Source organism: Castor canadensis, chromosome 9 (assembly GCF_047511655.1).
Source record: "Castor canadensis chromosome 9, mCasCan1.hap1v2, whole genome shotgun sequence".
Classification (NCBI taxonomy): Eukaryota; Metazoa; Chordata; class Mammalia; order Rodentia; family Castoridae; genus Castor; species Castor canadensis.
In genome coordinates this window covers 95,304,632-95,325,701 of record NC_133394.1, presented here as the reverse complement: position 1 = coordinate 95,325,701, position 21,070 = coordinate 95,304,632, and the positions used below count along the sequence as shown (strand labels likewise).

The window sequence follows — 21,070 nt, the reverse complement described above, 5'->3', positions numbered from 1 at the left end:
ACTAACAAATTATAAAGCTTTAGAAGATACCAAGGGAAAAAATTTGCCCTAAATGAAAATATTTTAAACTTGATCCATTAAAATTTCAGCACAGGAATATTTTAATTATATAACCTTTGTTGTTTCATAAGAGGTTATAGTAGCTTGTTTTTGTAACTTTAAACTTCTTTTATGTAGTTAAGTCTCTTGAATTGCATTTGGAAAAAATACACACTATGAATAGATTCTCAGCAGTACATTGAGTTCTGTATGGCTTTCATTTGTAGCTATCATTATGAGTGGAGTTACTCGTATTAATTTATATTTAGTGTGTATACATTCTATTTGTTAATTTATGATAAATAGATAAGCACAGTTGTAGGCATTAGATATGTTTTATTTCATTGAAAAATTTTGATAAAATACATGGAGAAGCCTCATTTTATAATACACTTTTGAGGAGTTTAAGTGACTTTGCACTTCATAAAAACATTCAGCTTATCTAGGTAGGTGAGGAACAACTGAGAAGCAACTGTGAAGTTTGGGAATCAACAAACTCTCAAACTTAGACCCCAGTTCCCTAACTTGACTCATTTTTTCCTCTAATTCATAACCTTTTCTCATTCCATAAAACTTCCCATGGGAAATGTGGAATCATAGAATATTCAAGATAGAAGGATCATTCAAGATAACTTAATCCACTCAACCTATTTGGCACAGAGATATCTACAAATCTGTGTGTCCAAGTCTGCAGCTAGAAACTGACACTGAGCTGACTTAAACTGCAGAATAAATAATTGGGAAATTTTTTATTCATATGTGCATACAAGGTTTGGTTCATTTCTCCCCCCTGCCCCCACCCCCTCCCTTACCACCCACTCCGCCCCCTCCCTCTCCCCCCCCCAATACCCAGCAGAAACTATTTTGTCCTTATCTCTAATTTTGTTGTAGAGAGAGTATAAGCCATAATAGGAAGGAACAAGGGTTATTGCTGGTTGAGATAAGGATAGCTATACAGGGCATTGACTCACATTGATTTCCTGTGCGTGTGTGTTACCTTCTAAGTTAACTCTTCTTGAACTAACCTTTTCTCTAGTTCCTGGTCCCCTTCTCCTATTGGCCTCAGTTGCTTTAAAGTATCTGCTTTAGTTTCTCTGCATTGAGGGCAACAAATGCTATCTAGTTTTTGAGGTATCTTACCTATCCTCATACCTCCCTTGTGTGCTCTCACTTTTATCATGTGCTCATAGTCCAATCCCCTTGTTGTGTTTGCCCTTGATCTAATGTCCACATATGAGGGAGAACATACGATTTTTGGTCTTTTGGGCCAGGCTAACCTCACTCATTATGACGTTCTCCAATTCCATCCATTTACCAGCGAATGATAACATTTCGTTCTTCTTCATGGCTGCATAGAATTCCATTGTGTATAGATACCACATTTCCTTAATCCATTCATCAGTGCTGGGGCATCTTGGCTGTTTCCATAACTCGGCTATTGTGAATAGTGCCGCAATAAACATGGATGTGCAGGTGCCTCTGGAGTAACAGTCTTTTGGGTATATCCCCAAGAGTGGTATTGCTGGATCAAATGGTAGATCGATGTCCAGCTTTTTAAGTAGCCTCCAAATTCTTTTCCAGAGTGGTTGTACTAGTCTACATTCCCACCAACAGTGTAAGAGGGTTCCTTTTTCATAATTGGGAAATTTGAAGTGAATTTGAAGTGAATGATTAGTAAATCTGAATGCATAGACATAAATTCCAGAGGCTCAACCTCGTAGGTGGCAAGGGCAGAAAAAGAGATCCTTTGCCAAGGAAACTGTGGGGGAAAGGGAGTTAAGAGGTGAGACAAGCTGAAGATGGTGATTGCATGTGTGATTAATATCTAAAAAATCGTTCTTTATTGAAAAAAGGTAGCATAAATGGATACAAAACTGCTATGCAAAATAAGTGTTTTCCAAGTGCATTTTCCCTTCCTCCCTTTTTTTTTTTTAAACACAGGATTTCTCTATAGAGTTCAGGCTCACCTAAACCTCTGAAGTGCAAGGATTACAGGCCTGAACCATCATGACTGTCATTTCAAAATGCTTTTCTATCAGTACACATTATTCTCCCTCCTTTCCTCCCTCCCTCCTCTTCTTGTCTCTCTTTCCCCACCCTTCTTTCTTTTACAGCTTTCTCTATCAACGTTAATAAATACAGTCAGGTACTGGTAACTCACATTTGTAATCCTGGGTACTTGGGAGGCTAAAATAGAAAGGATCATGGTTTGAGGCCAGCCTGGGTAACTAGTTTTTGAGACCCCACCTCCAAAATAACCAGAGGAAAATGGACTGGAGGAGGGGCTCAAGTGGTAGAGTGCCTGCTTTGCAAGCATGAAACCCTGAGTTCAGGCCTCAATTCCCACCAAAAGAAAAGAAAAGAACTCAAATATTTGACTCTGCGAGGTTGCACTTCACGTGAGTGATTTCTCTGCATCTGTTTGTGTTCAGGTGTGGCGGTGAGAGCCTAATCGCAGCTACTCAGGAGGCGGAGGCAGGGTCATGGTTTCCCAGTCGGCTTGGCAAGGTGAGTGAGACTCTACCTCAAAACCCAAATGCAAACGCAAGGCCAGGGCATGGTTCAAGCGGTAGAGTTCTTACCTAGCATGCAATTCCTGGTTAAAAAATACAGCCTTTGGCCATTCACAATGATGCAACAGCATAGGAGCAAGGAGAGCAAGACCGTCAGGTTATTTTCTGTAATATACCTTCATGGCTTATTTTTTATCATCATTTCTTTATTGCCAAAACAACAAAAACAAAAGTAAAAAAAACTCCATCTCATCCTTGAATTAAGATTTTCCTCATCTCAACCCCTCTTTGCTGTAGAAAATGAAAACATCAAGCCAGTTCCTCCTTTCTCTATTACTGTTGCTTCCTTTAAGTGGGTCCTGTATGTGATCAGATTTTTTTTCATTTTATACATTTATTTATTTACTTTTTATTTTGGAGGGATGGAGTGCTAGGTAGACACTCTACCACTTGAGCCTCAGCCCCAGCTCTTTGTGCTTTGGCTGTTTTGGAGATGGGATCCCACATCTTCTTTACCCAACCACTGGTTGCGGGACAACTCGGTTGATTCCACCACTTCGCTATTGTGAATAGTGCTGCTGTAAACAGGTGTGCAGCTGTCTCTTTGGTATACTGATTTATATTCATTTGGATATATGTCAAGGGGGTATATCAGGATCAAAATGTAGGCCTATTTTTAGTTTTTGATGAGCCACCAAACTGTTTTTCATAGTGGTTACGTTACTTTAAATTCTCACCAATAGTACAAGTGGGTTCCTTCCCTATCCCTAGCCTCACCAGCATTTGTTGTTTGTTTTCTGTATCATAGCCATTCTGACTGGGGTGAGTTGGAATTTCAGTGTAGTTTTGATTTATATTTTCTCTATGGATAAGGATATTGAACATCTTCATGTATTTATTATCATTTGTACTTCTGAGAAGTATCTGCTTAGTTTGTTTCCTCATTTATTAATTGGATTATTTTGATTTTTTGCTCTTTAATTTTTTGAACTTTTTGTATATTCTGGGTATTAGTCCTTTATCTGTTGAAAAGCAAAGATTTTTCTCTCATTCTGTTGGTTTTCTTTTGATTCTGGTAATTGTTTCCTTCAATGTGCAGAAGACTTTTAATTTGATTCATTTTTGTCAATTTTTGCTGTTATTTTCTGAGGAATTGGAGTCCTATTCAGAAAGTCATTGCCATTGCATATGCTTCTTGAAGTGTTTTCTCCTAGCTGTTTCAAGATTTCAGGTCTTACATTAAGATCTTTGATCAATATGGAATAGATTTTTTGTATAGAATGACAGGGGTCTAATTTCAGTCTTCTGTATGTAAATAATCAGTTTTCACAGCACCATTTGTTTAAAAGGCTGATTTTTCTTTAATGTATGTTTTTGACTCCTTTTTCAAAAACAAGATGACTATAGCTGTGTGGGTTTATTTCTGGGTCTTCAGTTTTGTCCTGTTGGTCTTCATGTCTATTTTAGTGTCAGTACTGTGCTGTTTTTTTATGGCTCTAAAGTATAATTTGAAGCCTAATATTTTAATACCTCCGGCATTGCTTTTTTTTTTTTGCAGAACTGCTTTTGATATTTTTGATCTTTATGTTTCCATATGAATTTTTGGATTGATTTTTTTCTATTTCTGTGAAGAATGATAGTGAGATTTTGATGGGAATTGCATTGAATCTGTAGATGATTTTGTAGAATAACCATTTTCACTGATCCTAATTCTGACAATCCATGAACAGAGGAGGTCTTTCTATTTCCCAGTGTCTCCTCCAATTTATCTCTTCCAGGTTCTATAGTTTTCATTGTTGTGGTCTTTCACATCCTTAGTTAAGTGTATTCCTATGTAATTTTTTGAGACTATTTTGAAAAGTATTTTCCTGATTTTCTTTCTTAGTCTGTTTATTGTTGGTATATGGAAAATGTACTGATTTTGAATATTAATTTTATATCCTGCAACCCTGATGAAAGTGTTTATTAAATCTAGGAGTTTTGGTAGGGTTTTTAAGATCATATCATTTGCAAATAGGGATAATTTGAGTTTTTCCTTCCCTATTTGAATCCCTTTTATTTCTTCTTTTGCCTTATTGCTCTGGCTTGGAATTGCAGTACTATATTGAATAAAAGTGGGAAGAATGGGCATCCTTTTCTCATTTTTGAGTTTAGAGGAAATAATTTCATTTTTTTTCTTATTTAGTATGATGTTGTCTATAAAGGACTGTTGTATAGCCATTATTTTGTTGAGTAATGTTCCTTCTATTTCTAATTCCTTTGAAGCTTTTGTTATGAAAGGATGTTGATTTTTTCAAAGGCTTTTTGTGCATCTATTGAGATGATCATGTGATTTTTGTCTTGGAGTCTGTGTTTGTGCTGTATGACATTTATTGATTTACATATATTGAATCATCCTTTCATCCTGGAATGAAATCAACTTGATTATGATGTATAATCTTTTTAATGTGTTATTCAATTCTGATAAGCATGCACTCTTCCCTTTGAGCCACTCCACCAACCCTGTTGTTCAATTCTGCTTGCAAGTATTTTATTGAGATTTTGTGACAATATTTATCAAGGAAACAGGTCTATAATTTTCTTTTTTCTTGTATTCTTACTGAGTTTTGGTATTGTGGTGATACTGGCATCATAGAATTAGTTTGGTGATGTTCCTTCCCTTTGTATTTCATGGAAAAGTTTGAGGATCGTTGGTTTTAGTTCTTCAAAGATCTGGTAGAGTGGGACAATAGTGGCTGATGCCTGTAATCCTAGCTACTCAGGAGGCAGAGGTTAGGAGGATTGCAGTACGAAGCCAGCCTGAGCAAATAGTTCCATAGACCCTATCTCAAAAAAACCTGTCACAACAATAGGGCTGGTGTAGTGGCTCAAGGTGTAGGCCCTGAGTACTCCCCTGCCAAAAAAAAAGGTCATGAAGAATTTGTCAGTGAATTCATGCAGTCCTGGACTCTTTATTGGGAGACTCTTTATTACTGATTCAATATTAATGCTTGTTATAGATCTATTTAAGTGATTTATATTACCTTGGTTCAATTTTGGAAGGTCAAATAAATCTAGAAATTTACTCATTTCTTCTAGATTTTCCAGTTTACTCGAATAGTAAGTTTACAAAGTATTCTGTAATGGTTCTTTGGATCTCATTGATATTTGTTGTACTATCTCTCTTCATCGCTAATTTTATTAATTTGGGTCTTTTCTCTTCTTTTGTTTAGTTTGACCAGGGGTTTATCAATACTATTTTTTTTCAATAAATAGTTTTAATTACCTGTAGACTTTCAGCTGAAATCGTTTTAATGTTCAGGTGGTATGTTCTGGCCAGGTTGAGATAAATTTTCACCACTGGACCCAGCTGTATGGCTTAGTATCCAAGCATTTGCTCAGTGCTCAAGGGACTGGGCTTGGTACCCAACACTGCTTGGATCAAGGTAAACTAGCTGGAGTCTCTTGTAAAGGGTTGGTTGTTTTTTTTTTTTTTTTCTTTTTTACTTCTTTTCATGATAACGTTTTCTTTCTTTGTGTGCTGGATGCCACTGTTGGATTCAGAGAACTTTATAGCCTGTGGGCTGGTCAGGTTCCCATTTGCTCTATGCAACCCTTGGTTTGTTTCTTCTGGAGCAGAAAAGATTCAATCCTTGGAGTAATCCCCAAATTCATCAGAGAGTTGGGGGAACAAGTAGAGCATTGATTTCTGTACTGGCTTGGGGAGAATTGAGGGAGCTAGTTGCTCTGCCTGCTGGTCTCAATTCTTACGGACCCTGTCTGGTGGTTTACTTCCCTTTGCAGAGGTGGAAGCCATAGAAATTTCATGATACAGAGAATCTGGACTTGGGCCCTCAGTCCTGACTGTTAGAAAGCATGCCAGGATGCTGGTCTTCATGATTTCAGTCCCTGTTCAACAACTCACTTCCCTGTGAGGAGGGGAGGAGGCTGTGGGAGTCATATGGATGCTGGGCTCTGACTCACACAGCGGTCAACACATGCAGCCTAGAGGCCATGTACTACGCCAGCCACAGGCTCTTCTTGCTGCTTTGTTTCTGCCCTCGCTTCATGTGATGGGCTTAATCCTGGCCAGGGAGAGTGAGGTCTCAGACCATCACAGTGCCCTTTGCTGCCAGTGCAATTCTGCACAGATTGAACTCTGTGAGTCCATGTCAGACTCTCTCCCTTTCCTTGACCACTTCTCCTGGCCATCTCTCAACCAGACTCTGTAGCAGGATGTCCCATGATTCCCTATGCCATACAGGTTCCTTGTTTTCAGGCACCAGTGTATCTGAGTCTCATCACAACAGGCCTCTCTCAAAATGGTGTCTTACTCTCACTCTCAGAGATACAGGAAACAGCAGAAGGTCTTTCTTCACCAAAGCTGGTCTTCCACCTGAAACATCTACTGTTCCTTGAATCTCACATCGGGATGAAGGCTTGCAGGAGGTGTAGGCTTATCTTCCAGCAAGAATTGGTGGTCTGTCACCAGGGCTGTCTGTTTCACCTTGTGATGGCGTCTTCAGCTTCCCCTCCCCCTCCTCAAAAGCCAGAAACAGTTTTATAACTGTTTGATGCTTTTCTTTTACCTTGGGTTCCCTGTGCTTTTCAGCTGTCCTGCCACCTGTTTCATGATTCCTCTCTTTTTCTCTTCAGAATAAAGTCTTTCCTGTGTTACTTGACTCTTTTCATTCAGAATTAGATTGTAAGACATTTCTAATCCATCGTCTTGCCTGCATTCCTGTTGTCAGATTTTGTAACATTAGTAGACGTGATGAAAGCAAAGACTCTGGGGCATCCCACCAGAGAGAAGAGGGAAGGGAAAGACAGGAATGGGGTCACAGTGTACAGAAACAGAATAGGTGCGGCATTAACTGTGGACAACTGTTGTACAGTCTATCCTGCAGATCAAAACATTTCTTCATTCTTACACTACACTTGCAAAAATTTGTATTACACAAAATGAAGAAAATGGCAAAGGCTGAAATAGGTCAGACAATGTGCAGTGTAATTTATGAATGACTAATGCTGTTTTCTTCCCAACAGAAAATCTTTCAAAAAAGGAAGCAGTTAGAAAAAAACCATTGTTAGGAAAGTGGCAGAAATTTGAGCTTCTTGGGGCTCTAGGGCAGGAACACTGTTCAGTGACAAGTGTGGGTTCAGGGGATGTTGATCAAAGGACTCCAATTTCCAGGGTCTTTTATATCTGCAGTTGTAAAAAATACATTAAAGTGCGACATAAAATACAACAGATAGGTTTCTGACAGACCACCTGCCAATTTCCTTTAAAATATTATTTTCTAATTTAGTAATTAAAGTAGTTTACAGACTTTTTATATATTTTTATGCTTTATTATATAGTGAAGAATATTTGTTGCAATATGAAAATTTGAGATCATAGCCACTTTGATTTTCTCTGTAGCACAGTATAACTACGAAAAGTGATTAGTGCTGAGTTCTTAGTCACAGTGGTTTTAAAATTTACCTAGTATCAGAATCCAGAGAGTTCTTAAAATTAATCCTTAAACAAAGTACTTGAAAAGTTCTTGACGTATAAACACGTATTTCATTAGATAATTCTGTTCTGTTTTATTTGGCTCACAGATGTGCATGTGTGTAGATGAATTGAGGGAACAAATCTCGTTTTAGACATTGCACACAAACATAAAATCGAGGTGTTGAGTCTCCACGTGATGGGGAGTAAGTAAATATCCTTGCACAGTCAGCACTTTTTTCCATATCACTGGATAGATGTCTCCGCCACTCAGGGACATTCCAGGTTAGTCTACAAGTCCTAGATGTAAATCAAGAGTGCTCACTAATGTAATTATTAGTCAGTTAGGCCAGATAAACAAAAGAAATTCAATATTAGCCAAATACACTAAGTGATTCTTGAAAATAAATTGTAGCACTAGTGGCTAGTTCACAAAGGGGAAAGTGAAAATGAAAGTTTTTCTCATAAAATATAAAATGTGACATAGAAATGAAATAAAATGTTAAAAGTACTTTATAGAGAAACACATGAAATTAAAAAAAAATAAATTCCCAGGCAGAGTTAACAGTAAGATGTGGGTGGGCACCTTTCAAATGACTTCACGATTGTACTTAGCTGCAGTGTAGTTTGGAATGTGTTCTTTCTATAATCTAAGAAAGTGTCTCTTGTGGTGTCCCAGAGTCAGCATCTGCATCTTTATCTGCATCTATATCCTTGTGATTTTTTTTCACAAACATTTATTGTTTCATCAGTAAAAATTGATTGTACAATGTATATTCACAGTGATATTTCATGCATGCATACAGTATACTCTGATGAAATTCATCCATTCTATTAGTCTTTCTTATCCTCCTTCCTCCCTCCATGTTAAACAATTTTTACTGGGTTTCATCACATTTTCATACATATATATGTATATATACATTTGTATACTATCACTGTGAACTCCATCCTTTTATTATCAATATTCTGTGAACTTGACTGGAAATATTTGTAAGTTCAGTACATCCAGGGCTTTCTGGATTTATAAACTGAGTTAGTTGCTTTGTAGACCTATTCCTCTATTTGTCTACCAATCTATGAAAGGTGCCTATTGACTGCACCGTGGATCTACCTCTCTAGTATGAATTCTGAGATAACACTTTCTGTTTCTTGTCTCTACTGAAATCTTTAGAAATTCTATATTTCTTACTAACTCAAGTTTATTTTTTGGAGACATGCATAGCTTATGGGAGTAATGAGGGGGCAATTGATGTTTTGATTACAGCTTTTTTTGTTTTTTTGTTTTGCTTTGGCAAAGCTTTTAAAAGCTCATGTATTTTGGGATTTTTCTTACATTTTATTTGGAAATATATCTTCAGTAAATGCAAAATTAAATTGCTTATTATGTTTCAATTGGTTAGTTTGATTATTAATGGACTTTCACTTTTCTACCCTTCTGTATGTTTTAGAAAGCATTTCAGGCCCTTCATGATAGGTGTGTCTGCATGTTCATTGTATTGTAGGCAGAATGGTACAGTCCCCAATTTTCTCTCCAAATAAGTACAAATTTTCTGCATTTTGTAATGACTATAGGTTAAGTGGTTGTTTAGAAAGTCTCTGGAAAAATTCTGAGGATATTATTAGATATTGTTATATATTCTTGCATTTATTTCATTTCCAAGAGGAGACCTAGAAGTAGTAATGTATCATCTGGAAATGGCATGAGGGCTGGACCACAAAGAAAGTATGATGTCAGACAAGCCTGTTTTGAAGGACTGTGTGGAAAGCTTCAGGAATTTCATGGGAGGAGGAGGGTATAGGTTTAAGATTATGATTGGAGTGCCAAGGAAGTGGAGGACTAGCCCAAGGAGTAATTTATCTGCTTCAAACCTTTTCGTCTTCTACTTTGTCAAAATGAATGAAAAACAAAGGACAGAGGGAGAAGGCTCAGACTGAATTCTCAGTTGTACTTGCATTTCAACAGGAGTATTTCTTTTCTAAATGATTATTACAACATTATTCCTTTCAAATAAAGAATTTTCTTTTTTTTTTTTTTGTGAACATTTTTTTTTTTTTTTTTTATTATTCATATGTGTATACAAGGCTTGGTTCATTTCTCCCCCCTGCCCCCACCCCCTCCCTTACCACCCACTCCACCCCTTCCTGCTCCCCCCCTCAATACCCAGCAGAAACTATTTTGCCCTTATCTCTAATTTTGTTGTAGAGAGAGTATAAGTAATAATAGGAAGGAACAAGGGGTTTTGCTGGTTGAGATAAGGATAGCTATACAGGGCATTGACTCACATTGATTTCCTGTGTGTGGGTGTTACCTTCTAGGTTAATTCCTTTTGATCTAACCTTTTCTCTAGTTCCTGGTCCCCTTTTCCTATTGGCCTCAGTTGCTTTAAGGTATCTGCTTTAGTTTCTCTGCGTTAAGGGCAACAAATGCTAGCTAGTTTTTTAGGTGTCTTACCTATCCTCACCCCTCCCTTGTGTGCTCTCGCTTTTATCATGTGCTCATAGTCCAATCCCCTTGTTGTGTTTGCCCTTGATCTAATGTCCACATATGAGGGAGAACATACGATTTTTGGTCTTTTGAGCCAGGCTAACCTCACTCAGAATGATGTTCTCCAATTCCATCCATTTACCAGCGAATGATAACATTTCGTTCTTCTTCATGGCTGCATAAAATTCCATTGTGTATAGATAACACATTTTCTTAATCCATTCGTCAGTGCTGGGACATCTTGGCTGTTTCCATAACTTGGCTATTGTGAATAGTGCCGCAATAAACATGGATGTGCAGGTGCCTCTGGAGTAACAGTCTTTTGGGTATATCCCCAAGAGTGGTATTGCTGGATCAAATGGTAGATCAATGTCCATCTTTTTAAGTAGCCTCCAAATTTTTTTCCAGAGTGGTTGTACTAGTTTACATTCCCACCAACAGTGTAAGAGGGTTCCTTTTTCCCCACATCCTTGCCAACACCTGTTGTTGGTGGTGTTGCTGATGATGGCTATTCTAACAGGGGTGAGGTGGAATCTTAGCATGGTTTTAATTTGCATTTCCTTTATTGCTAGAGATGGTGAGCATTTTTTCATGTGTTTTTTGGCCATTTGAATTTCTTCTTTTGAGAAAGTTCTGTTTAGTTCACTTGCCCAAGGAGTAATTTATCTGCTTCAAACCTTTTCGTCTTCTACTTTGTCAAAATGAATGAAAAACAAAGGACAGAGGGAGAAGGCTCAGACTGAATTCTCAGTTGTACTTGCATTTCAACAGGAGTATTTCTTTTCTAAATGATTATTACAACATTATTCCTTTCAAATAAAGAATTTTCTTAATTGTTCTCTATTTTAAAATTCCTCCCATAAACATGAGAAAACATTTAAAGACCATTGGAGTTACTTTTCTATTTGCTTAGAAACTAGACTCTCTAAATCATATTTAGAACACTTAGTTTAAATATTTGCTTTATCCTTATGCCAAAATTTTTTGATGACTGACTAAACACCATTTAAAAGCTCAGAAAACATAATATTTAAAATAACTAACATTTTTGTGGCTTTATTCCTGTCAGTACAGCTTGTATATGTAGAATTAATGCCAGAATTTTCAGAAAAAATGTAGGAACTTTGAGAATCCATAAAACAAAACTGCTCAAGGGCTTCTTATTAATTAAGTTGAATTTTAAGCATGCAGACAGTGTTAAGAATTAATTATTTTAATTTCTTACCTATGTAGCAACCATTAATAAGGAAACATACATGAAAACATGATATTTGTACTTTTAGGGAATGATTCTTTCAGGTGTTATCAATTTTATATAGCTTCAATGATTTTGAAATGCAATTATACTAGAGTTTTTCAAAAACAACAATTTAACACCTGGGATTTTTATTAAATATAGGAAAATCAATTCAAAGCTCTATTTCATCATGAATTTGATTTTTAAAATTAGGATTTGATATTTTTCACTGTACTATAGCATAATACTGCAGTGCAGACTGGATAGATATTATTATTTTCATTTGTTAGATGAATAAAGTATATAACATGGATATGTGTGACTGAAAAAGACCTGAATTTGTGAATCAGTAATATAAATATATTCAATGATAAGAATTTCATGCTTGCTTATGTGCCAAGATATATCAGGAAAAGGATAAAATAGGTCATTAACTTCAAAAAAATAGTGCACTCTCATATAGTGTCATGGTGCAACTGAATGACAGTTTTGACGAATTCAGTTATTTAGTTAGGTGAAATAACTGGATTGATATTAAAAGTTGTTGTGTAGTATTAGAGAAAGTCAGTTTTCCTTCTTACTGAGTTCGTAACTCTCATTTTCAGAGCAAAAGAACAGAGGAAGTTAGCTCTTCTTTTTTGTCAGTAATGGGTTTTGAACTCAGGACATAGTGCTTGCTGGGAAAGCACTCAACCACTTCAGCCAATCTAAGTTGATTTTTGCTTTAGTTATTTTTCAGAAGTGGTCTCCCACTTTTGCCCCAGGCTGACCTCAAGTCATGATCCTTTAGATCATGTTACATTTTGGAGAAAGTTCCATGGCTGCCAAGAGGAATGTGTATTATGCTCCTGCTGGATGAAATACTGTAAAGATGTCTGTTAAGTCCATTTGGTCTATGATGTCACTTAATTCTGAGGTTTCTTTGTTGACATTTTTGGTCTGGATGACCTATTTATGGGTGACAGTGGAGCACTGAAGTCTCCCACTGTCATTGTGTTGAGTTCTATTTGTACTATTAAGTTGGATGTGCCAACATTGGGCACATGTATTGTATTGTTCCTTTTGTTGGTATGAAGTGATGTTCTTTGTCTTTTCTGACTAATTGAGGTTTGAAGTACATTTTATCTGACATAAATATAGCTATTCCTGCCTGTTTTTGGAGGCCATTTGCTTGGAAAATATTTTTTCAGCCTTTCCCCCAAGCCAATACTTGTTTCTTTGGTGAGATGGATTTCTTGTAAACAACAAATTGTCAGTTCCTCCTTTTTAATACAGCTTCCCAATCTATGTCTTTTGATGCGGAAGCTGAGACCATTAACATTCAGTGTTAACATTGAGAGGTATGTAGTAATTCCTGCCATTTTGTTGCTTTGTGTGTGTGTGTATGTGTGTAATTGATTTTTTGTTACTTTACAACTGCTTGTCTGCTCATCTCCTGAAATTTAATTATTCCCTTCCTTTTGTGACTATGCTTATTTTCATCTTCTGGAGTGCTGGTTTAGTGGTCATATATTGTTTTAGTTTCTGCTTATCATGGATGTTTTTCATTTCTCTTTGATTATGAATCATAGCTTTATTGGGTAAAGTATTCTAGGCTTGAAATTACTTTCTTCCAATGCTTGAAATACTTCATTATATTCCCTGCTTGCTTTTAAGGTTTCTGTTGAAAAATCTTTTATTTTGATGTGTTTACCTTTATTGGTTATTTGATGTTTCTCCCTTACAGTCTTCAATTTCCTTTCCTTGTTTTCTGTGCTTATTGTATTAAGTTTAATATGCTGTGAAGTGGTGCTATTTTGTTCATGTCTCTTTGGTGTCCTAGATACCTCCTGTACCTGGATGGGAATCTCTTTCTTGAGGTTTGGCAAGTTTTCTGCTATTATTTTGTTGAATATGATTCCTATGCCCTTGGCTGACACTGCTCCTTCTTCAATGCCCATGATTTGTAGGTTTGGTCTTTTGATGGAGTTGCAGAATTCTTGCACATCACATTCATAAACCTTTACTCTTATCTTTAGGTATTCATCTATTTTTCCTTTGTATCTTATTTGTCTTCAGGTCCAGGAATACTGTCTTCCACTTGTCTGCTGAAGTAGCTTTCAACTGTATTTTTTAGTGGTCTTTTTTTTTTTTAACTTTCTATATCTTTATTAAATTACCCTTTCACATCTTGTATTGTTTTCCTTATTTGATTTATCTTTTTTTAATCTTCTTTGATTTCATTCAGATGTTTATTTGTATCCTCTGACTTCATTTAGTTCAAACTGTTATTCCATATTCTCTTGGATTTCATTGACTTGTTTTTTTTTTTACATTATTTGCATTGATCTTTAAAAAAATATAAAATGGCTTTTCACTTTTTTCCCATATTAATCAGCATTACTTTAAAACAATTTCTTTATTAAACATTAGGGTTGTTTTCAATTTTTTAAAATTTTTTGTTCATTTATTCACATATGAATACATTTTTTGGGTCATTTTTCCCCCCTTACCCCCTCCCTCATCCTTCCCCTCCCTCACTCCCTCTGTTCCAGGCAGGTCCTGTTCTGCCCTTATCACTGATTTTCTTGCAGAAAAGACATAAGCATAATAAGGAAGACAAAGCATTTTTGCTAGTTGAGTTAAGGATAGCTATACAAAAAGATTCCTACTATTGCTTTTGTGTATCCATGTCTTATGATCCATGTTGATTCAACTCTAACTGATCTTCACATTGGTTCCTGATCTCCTCTCATGATAACCTGTTGCTTTAAGGTTTCTCCATTAGTTCCTCTGGAGTGGGAACATCAAATGCTTTCATGTTTTGTGTTTTCTACCTATTCCTATACCTCCTGTATGTGCTCTCCCCTTGTCATGTGATCCAAGTCCATTAACATTGCTGCATTTGCCCTAGATCTAAAGTATGCATATGAGGGAGAACATACAATTTTTGGTCTTCTGAGCCTGGCTGACCTCTCTCAGAATGATGTTCTCCAGTTCCATCCATCTACTTGTGAATGATAAGATTTCATTCTTCTTCATGGCTGAGTACAATTCTATCGTGTATAGATACCACATTTTCTTGATCCATTCATCAGTAGTGGGGCATCTTGGTTGTTTCCATAACTTGGCTATTGTGAACAGTGCTGCAATAAACATGGGTGTGCAGGTGCCTCTGGAGTAACCTGTGTTGCATTCCTTTGGGTATATCCCCAGGAATGGGATTGCTGGATCATATGGCAGGTCTATGTTTAGATTTTTAAGAAGTCTCCAAATTGTTTTACAGAGTGGTTGCACCAGCTCGCATTCCCACCAGCAATGGATTAGGGTTCCTTTTTCCCCACATCCTTGCCAACACTTGTTGTTGGTGGTGTTTTTGATGATGGCTATTCTAACAGGGATGAGGTAGAATCTTAGTGTGGTTTTGATTTGCATTTTTTTTATGGCCAGAGATGGTGAGCATTTTTTCATGTGTTTTTTGACCATTTGAATTTCTTCTTTTGAAAAAGTTCTGTTTATTTCAGTTGCTCATTTCCTAATTGGTTTATTGATTTTAGGAGAGTTTAGTTTCTTAAGTTCCTTGTATATTCTGGTTATCAGTCCCTTGTCTGATGTTTAGCTGGCAAATATTTTCTCTCACTCTGTGGGTGGTCTTTTCTGTTTACAGACCATTTCTTTTGTTGTGCAGAAGCTTTTTAATTTTATGAACTGCCATTTATTCATCCTTTCTCTTAGTTGCTGGGCTGCTAGGGTTCTATTGAGGAAGTCTGCCTATACCTATTTGTTCCAGAGTGTTTCCTGCTCCTTCCTGTAGTAACTTCAGAGTTTCAGGACTGCCACCTTACTGTATCTTTGTATCCTGCCACTTACTGTAGCTGTTTATAGTGTCTAGTAGTTTTTGGGTAGAATTTTTTGGTTCTTTAAGGTATAGGATCATATCGTCTGCAAATAAGGATATTTTGACAGTTTCTTTACCTATTTGTATTCCTTTTATTTCTTCTTCTTGCCTAATTGCTCTGATTAGAAATTCCAGTACTATGCTGAATTGGAGTGGGGATAGTGGTCACCCTTGTCTCATTCCTGATTTTAGGGGGAATGGTTTCAGTTTTTCACCATTAAGTATGATGTTGGCTGTTGTTTGTCATATATAGCCTTTACAATGTTGAGGTACATTCCTTCTATTCCTAGTTTTCTTAGAGCTTTTATCATGAAGTGGTGTTGGATCTTGTTAAAGGCTTTTTCTGCACCTATTGAGATGATCAAGTGTTTTTTGTCTTTGCTACTATTGATGTGCTGTATTACGTTTATAGATTTGTGTATGTTGAACCACCCCTATATCCTTGGGCTGAAGCCAACTTAGTCATGTTGAATGATCTTTCTGATGTGTTGTTGGATTCGGCTTGCCACTATTTTATTAAGGTTTTTTGCATTGATATTCATTAGGGAAATTGGCCTGTAGTTCTGCTTTTTGGAGGTGTCTTTGTCTGGTTTTGGGATGAGAGTAATATTGGCTTCATAAAATGAGTTAGGCAGTGTTCCTTCCCTTTCTATTTCATGGAACACTTTAAGGAGAGATGGTATTAGTTCTTTTTTAAATGTCTGATAGAATTCAGCAGTGAATCCATCAGGTCCTGGACTTTTTTGGGAGGCTCTTGATGGCAGCTTCAATTTCTTTTTGTGTTACAGATCTATTCAGGTGATTAATATTCTCGTGGTTCAGTTTTGGATGGTCATTAAGTTTCAGTTTGGTGTTTATTTAGGGCTTCTATTATTTTATTTATTTGTTTCTGGGTTTTCTCATATTCTTTGTTTTTGTTGTCTTGGAATTTGTTGAGTGCCTTCTATACATTTTGGTTGACCATGTCTAGTAACATCTCTATGAAATTCTCATTAATTACTCATAGGATTTCTTCTTCCAGGGTGTTCTTGTGGGCTTTGTTGGGCTCCTTGGTATAGTTTATCTTTGTTTTGTTGGAGTTTGGATCTGGGTATCCATTTTCTTCATTTCACTCTAAATCCTGTACTACTTTATTTTGGGGGGGAGAATGGTTTCCTTCCCTTTTCTTCTTCCCATAGTTCCACTAGGTACTGCTTCTATCCCTGGACTATGTGTAATTTAGTATTATCTGGGAACAATATTAATACTAACAAAACCAAGAAAAAAAATAAAAAAGAGAGAGAGATGGAAGGATGAAAGCAATAGAGTAGAGAGGAAAAGAAAAAAAACATGGGAGAGATGGTGGATGATCAAACAGCAAACCAGGCAGCAAATCCCTTAAAGAAAGGAAAAAAAAACTCACTAGTTCTGGAACAGTAGAATTGCAGTCTTAGTTGTTCTGATGTTAGTTCTTTAGCATTCAGACCTGTCTGTGTGTGTCCTCTTAGGTAGGTTTGGAGCCTTCCTGTGGCAAGTGTCCGGTGAGTGGGGTCCCACTGGCGTATGGGTGGAGGCCTTTAGCTGAGGTGAAGTAGCAGGCGTTTGGAGCATGGGGTTGGTGTGCCTGAAGGGTGCAGGCCAGTGGATTGGAGCTCTTGTGTGTCTATGAATCCCCAGCTTGACAGGCTTGGGGAGGGGGGCGTGGTCCAGAGGAATGGTGATTGTGTGTGTGTGGGTCCCCAGCTTGGCAGGCCTTAGGGGCACATGCTTACAGAGTGGATATTGTGCAGGCCTGTGCAGGCCTGGAGGGCATAGCCCAGTGGAACGGAGATCGTGCATGTTTGTATCTCCAGTGCAGCAGGCCTTGGGGACGTGGCCCGGCAGAGCAGAGATGGTGCGGGACTGTGCAGGCCTTGGGGTCATGGTCATTGACTTGTTTTTGCACATCCTATTTCACCTCTTTAATCATTCTTATCATCATTCTTTTGAGCTTGGAGACTGAGGTTTCGTCCCCTTTCCTATCATCAGATCCTTTGTTGTGTGTTTGTTGACCTTTTGAGGAGTTACATTCCCCTGCCTTTTCCTATTTCCCACATTCCTATTTTGTCAATTCATTGGTTGGAAGTTTTAGTCATTTGAAGTCTTTCCTTTGAATTAATTTCTGTATTTTTGCAGGATTGGTTATTGTGTAGGTTGTTATGTCTTTTCTGTCCACTGACCTGGGGGTATAACTTAGCACTACAAATTCATGAATTCAATAGCAAACAAGATATTTACAAGAAATATAAAACCTTAGTATTATTGTATATAAACAGAAGAGTGGTGGAAAAATAAAATTTGTTTGCACAGAGATTAAAACTGAAGCAGTAAAAATAATGGGACTAGGAAATCAGATTAAGAAGAAGGAGGATGGGGAGAAGATAGAAGAGGTGTGAGGTGAGGTGTGGGGGCAAAGGTTAATAAGACTCTAATGTGTGTAGAGGTATAGTTCAGTTATTGTAGAGAAAGGTGCTATTGTCAGGAATTGCAGAAGGATAAGAAGGATGGGAGTATTACAAGAAGGTGATAAAGTAAACCACTAGTTGAGTGGTTTGTTAGGGAGGAGACAGGGAATGTGGGGAAAAAAGGAGTGAAAGAAACCTCACCCCTGTTAGAATAGCCATCATTAAAAACACCACCACCAACATGTGTTGGCGAGGATGTGGGGAAAAACGAACCCTCATACACTGCTGGTAGGCATGCAAGCTGGTGCAACCACTCTGGAAAAAAATTTGGAGGGTTCTTAAAAATCTAAACATAGATCTGCCATATGATCCAGCAATCCCACTCTTGGGGATATACCCAAAGGAATGTGACACAGGTTACTCCAAAAGCACCTGTACACACCCATGTTTATTGCAGCACTGTTCACAATAGCCAAGTTATGGAAACAACCAAGATGCCCCACTACTGATGAATGGATGAAGAAAATGTATTTATACAGAATGGAATTTTACTCAGCCATGAAGAAGAATGAAATCTTATCATTCACAAGTAAATGGATGGAACTGGAGAACATCATTCTGAGAGAAGTTAGTCAGACTCAGAAGACCAAAAATCATATGTTCTCCCTCAAATGCAGTCTTTAAATCTAGGGCAAATACAGCAATGTTGTAGGACTTAGGTTACATGACAAGAGGGGAACATATACAGGAGGTATGGGGTTAGATAGAAAACCCAAAGCATGAAAGCATTTGATGTCCCCACTCCAGAGGAATTAATACAGAAACCTTAAAGCGACAGTGGTCAACATGAGAAGGGGATCAGGAACAAGTGTAAAGATCAGTTAGAGATGAATCAAACTGGTTTGATTCACATTTGTACGTGAAAGCAATGCTAGGAATCTCTATGTATAGCTGTCCTTATCTCGACTAGCAAAAACACTATGCCTTTCTTATTATTGCTTATTTCTACTCTTCAACAGAACTGGAGAAAAGCACAGAAGAGATTCTGCCTGGAAGGGAGAGGGGGAGAGGGAGGGGGCAGGGGCAGGAGGGAGAAATGACCCAAACAATATATGCACATGTGAACAAATGAATTTAAAAAAAGGAGTGGAAGAAAGAAAAGAAGAGAAGATAAAGGATCAAAGGAGGGAAGAATGGAAAAAGTAAGGAGAAAAACTTGGAATAAAAGGGATGGACAAATTAAATTTTGGAAAAAGAGGAAAAAGGTTTTTTTTTTAAGTCTGGATTTCTTCATTATAGAATAGAATGAATTTCTTCTGTGGTCAGTGAACGTACTGGATGCTGCATCCAATTTCTGGCCTTCTGGATTTAGTCTGCAGTTCTTACATGTCTTCTCTTGATTCTTACCCCTCCTTAGGATAGACATGCTGGGTTAGTAGTAGGTAGCGGTACCCCTGCCTGCAGGGTATGTTTGGTGGGCTCCTTGTAGGTTGTTTAGCCAAAGGCTCTTCTACGGTGTGTGTATCTTTTTCAGTTTGCTTGACTAGGAGGCTTCTTGTAGGTGGTCATGGTGGCTGAACAGGGAGCAGTTGCCCTTCCCCCATGGAGCAAATCTGGAGGCTTTAGCTGAGACTGTTTAGCCAATGGCTCCACTTGGTGGGGCTCTCAGCTTCAGCTCTCTTAACTATGTGTCTTCTTGAAGGAGTTGTGCTGGGCAGAGCCAGGTTTGTCTCTGCCAGGCATGCCTGGGAGCTTTAGCTTAGGCTGTTTGGCCAAAAGCTCTTCTTTTGGGGGGAAAGCAGTCAGATTCAGCTTGCTACTAGGCTTCTTGTAGATGGTTGAATGAATTATTATTTCCCATAGGCTGGGTTCAGGCTTGGCTAACCTGCATTCACACTGTCTTTCTTTGTATAAAGAATCATGCGGGCTGAGCTGTGAGCTATGGCTCCCCATCTTTCTCCAGCAGGTGGGGTGGGAGATTTCATTCAGCTTATTGGGTTAAAATCTGAGCTGTGTGTTAGCCCTCAGGGATCAAAGAGTCTTGTTTACCTGTTTGTGGGTACCACTCTTTGGTATTGGAAGGGATCCTTAGGTTGGAGAGTTGGTGGGTCATCTACGGGTGATTTCCCCTTTCTCCCAAGTCTGGGACTCCCCTGCTTCCTCCAGAAGGCTAGCAACTCTGTGTGTGGATTCTTAGCACTTCTGGTAATCTTTGAGGACTGGAGGCTACTCTGCTCCAGAAAAAGAAAAAAAAAAGAAAGAAAGAAAAAGAAAACCCACCAGTAGTGGGGTGGATTTATTAAAATTTGATAAGATGCTTTACATAATTTTAATGAATTGATGAGGTCTTGTGGGTACAACAGTTCAAGATAGTAAATATACACAAGGGATTTAGTCAAACAAATTTTTTGGCAAGAATATTATGATTTTGCAAAGAGCAGGGGGGAATGAAATGCATGTTGAGTTTAGTTAATGATGTACAATTATTGGCTAAAGAGGTACATTAGTGCAAATTTACCCTCATCCACCCTCGCTTTTCTCTTCTATCAACCTCACAAATCTTTGGCACAATGAAGTAGGTGACTTTTATTTCCCTTCTCCTTCCTTTCAGCTCTGCCTATTCCAGGGGTATGTTTCAACGAGATGCATGTAAGAATTCTAGTTTTTATTTGTTCAGATTTTGTTTTAATTATCTCCTAAAGAAAGCTTCAGTAAACCCTTTGTCATTAAAGAATTAAGTTTTACTTTATCACTTATTTCTAGTACTGACAATTTATATTTGTGAACACTTGTGAGAGCAACTCAGGAACAAAAAATTCAAATTATATTTCATTTTAATTAAATTTATATAGCCTTAAGTGGCTACTGGATACTGTATTAGACCGTGGAACTCTGGAACTCTCATGCAGACTAGAAAATCTGTAATTCTTATACAGTGGTGGGAAGTTCTAAAATATGTGGTTCCTTTGGAAGGTCACTTATTAACTCTTCTTCATAGGAAATTGTCCTGTGATTTTTTT

General features: G+C 37.6%; 1 pseudogene; it reads left to right on the top strand.

Annotated features, from left to right (window-relative positions):
• Positions 1-21,070, top strand: part of LOC141410812 (albumin-like) — a 48,202-nt pseudogene that overhangs the window by 7,374 nt on the left and 19,758 nt on the right.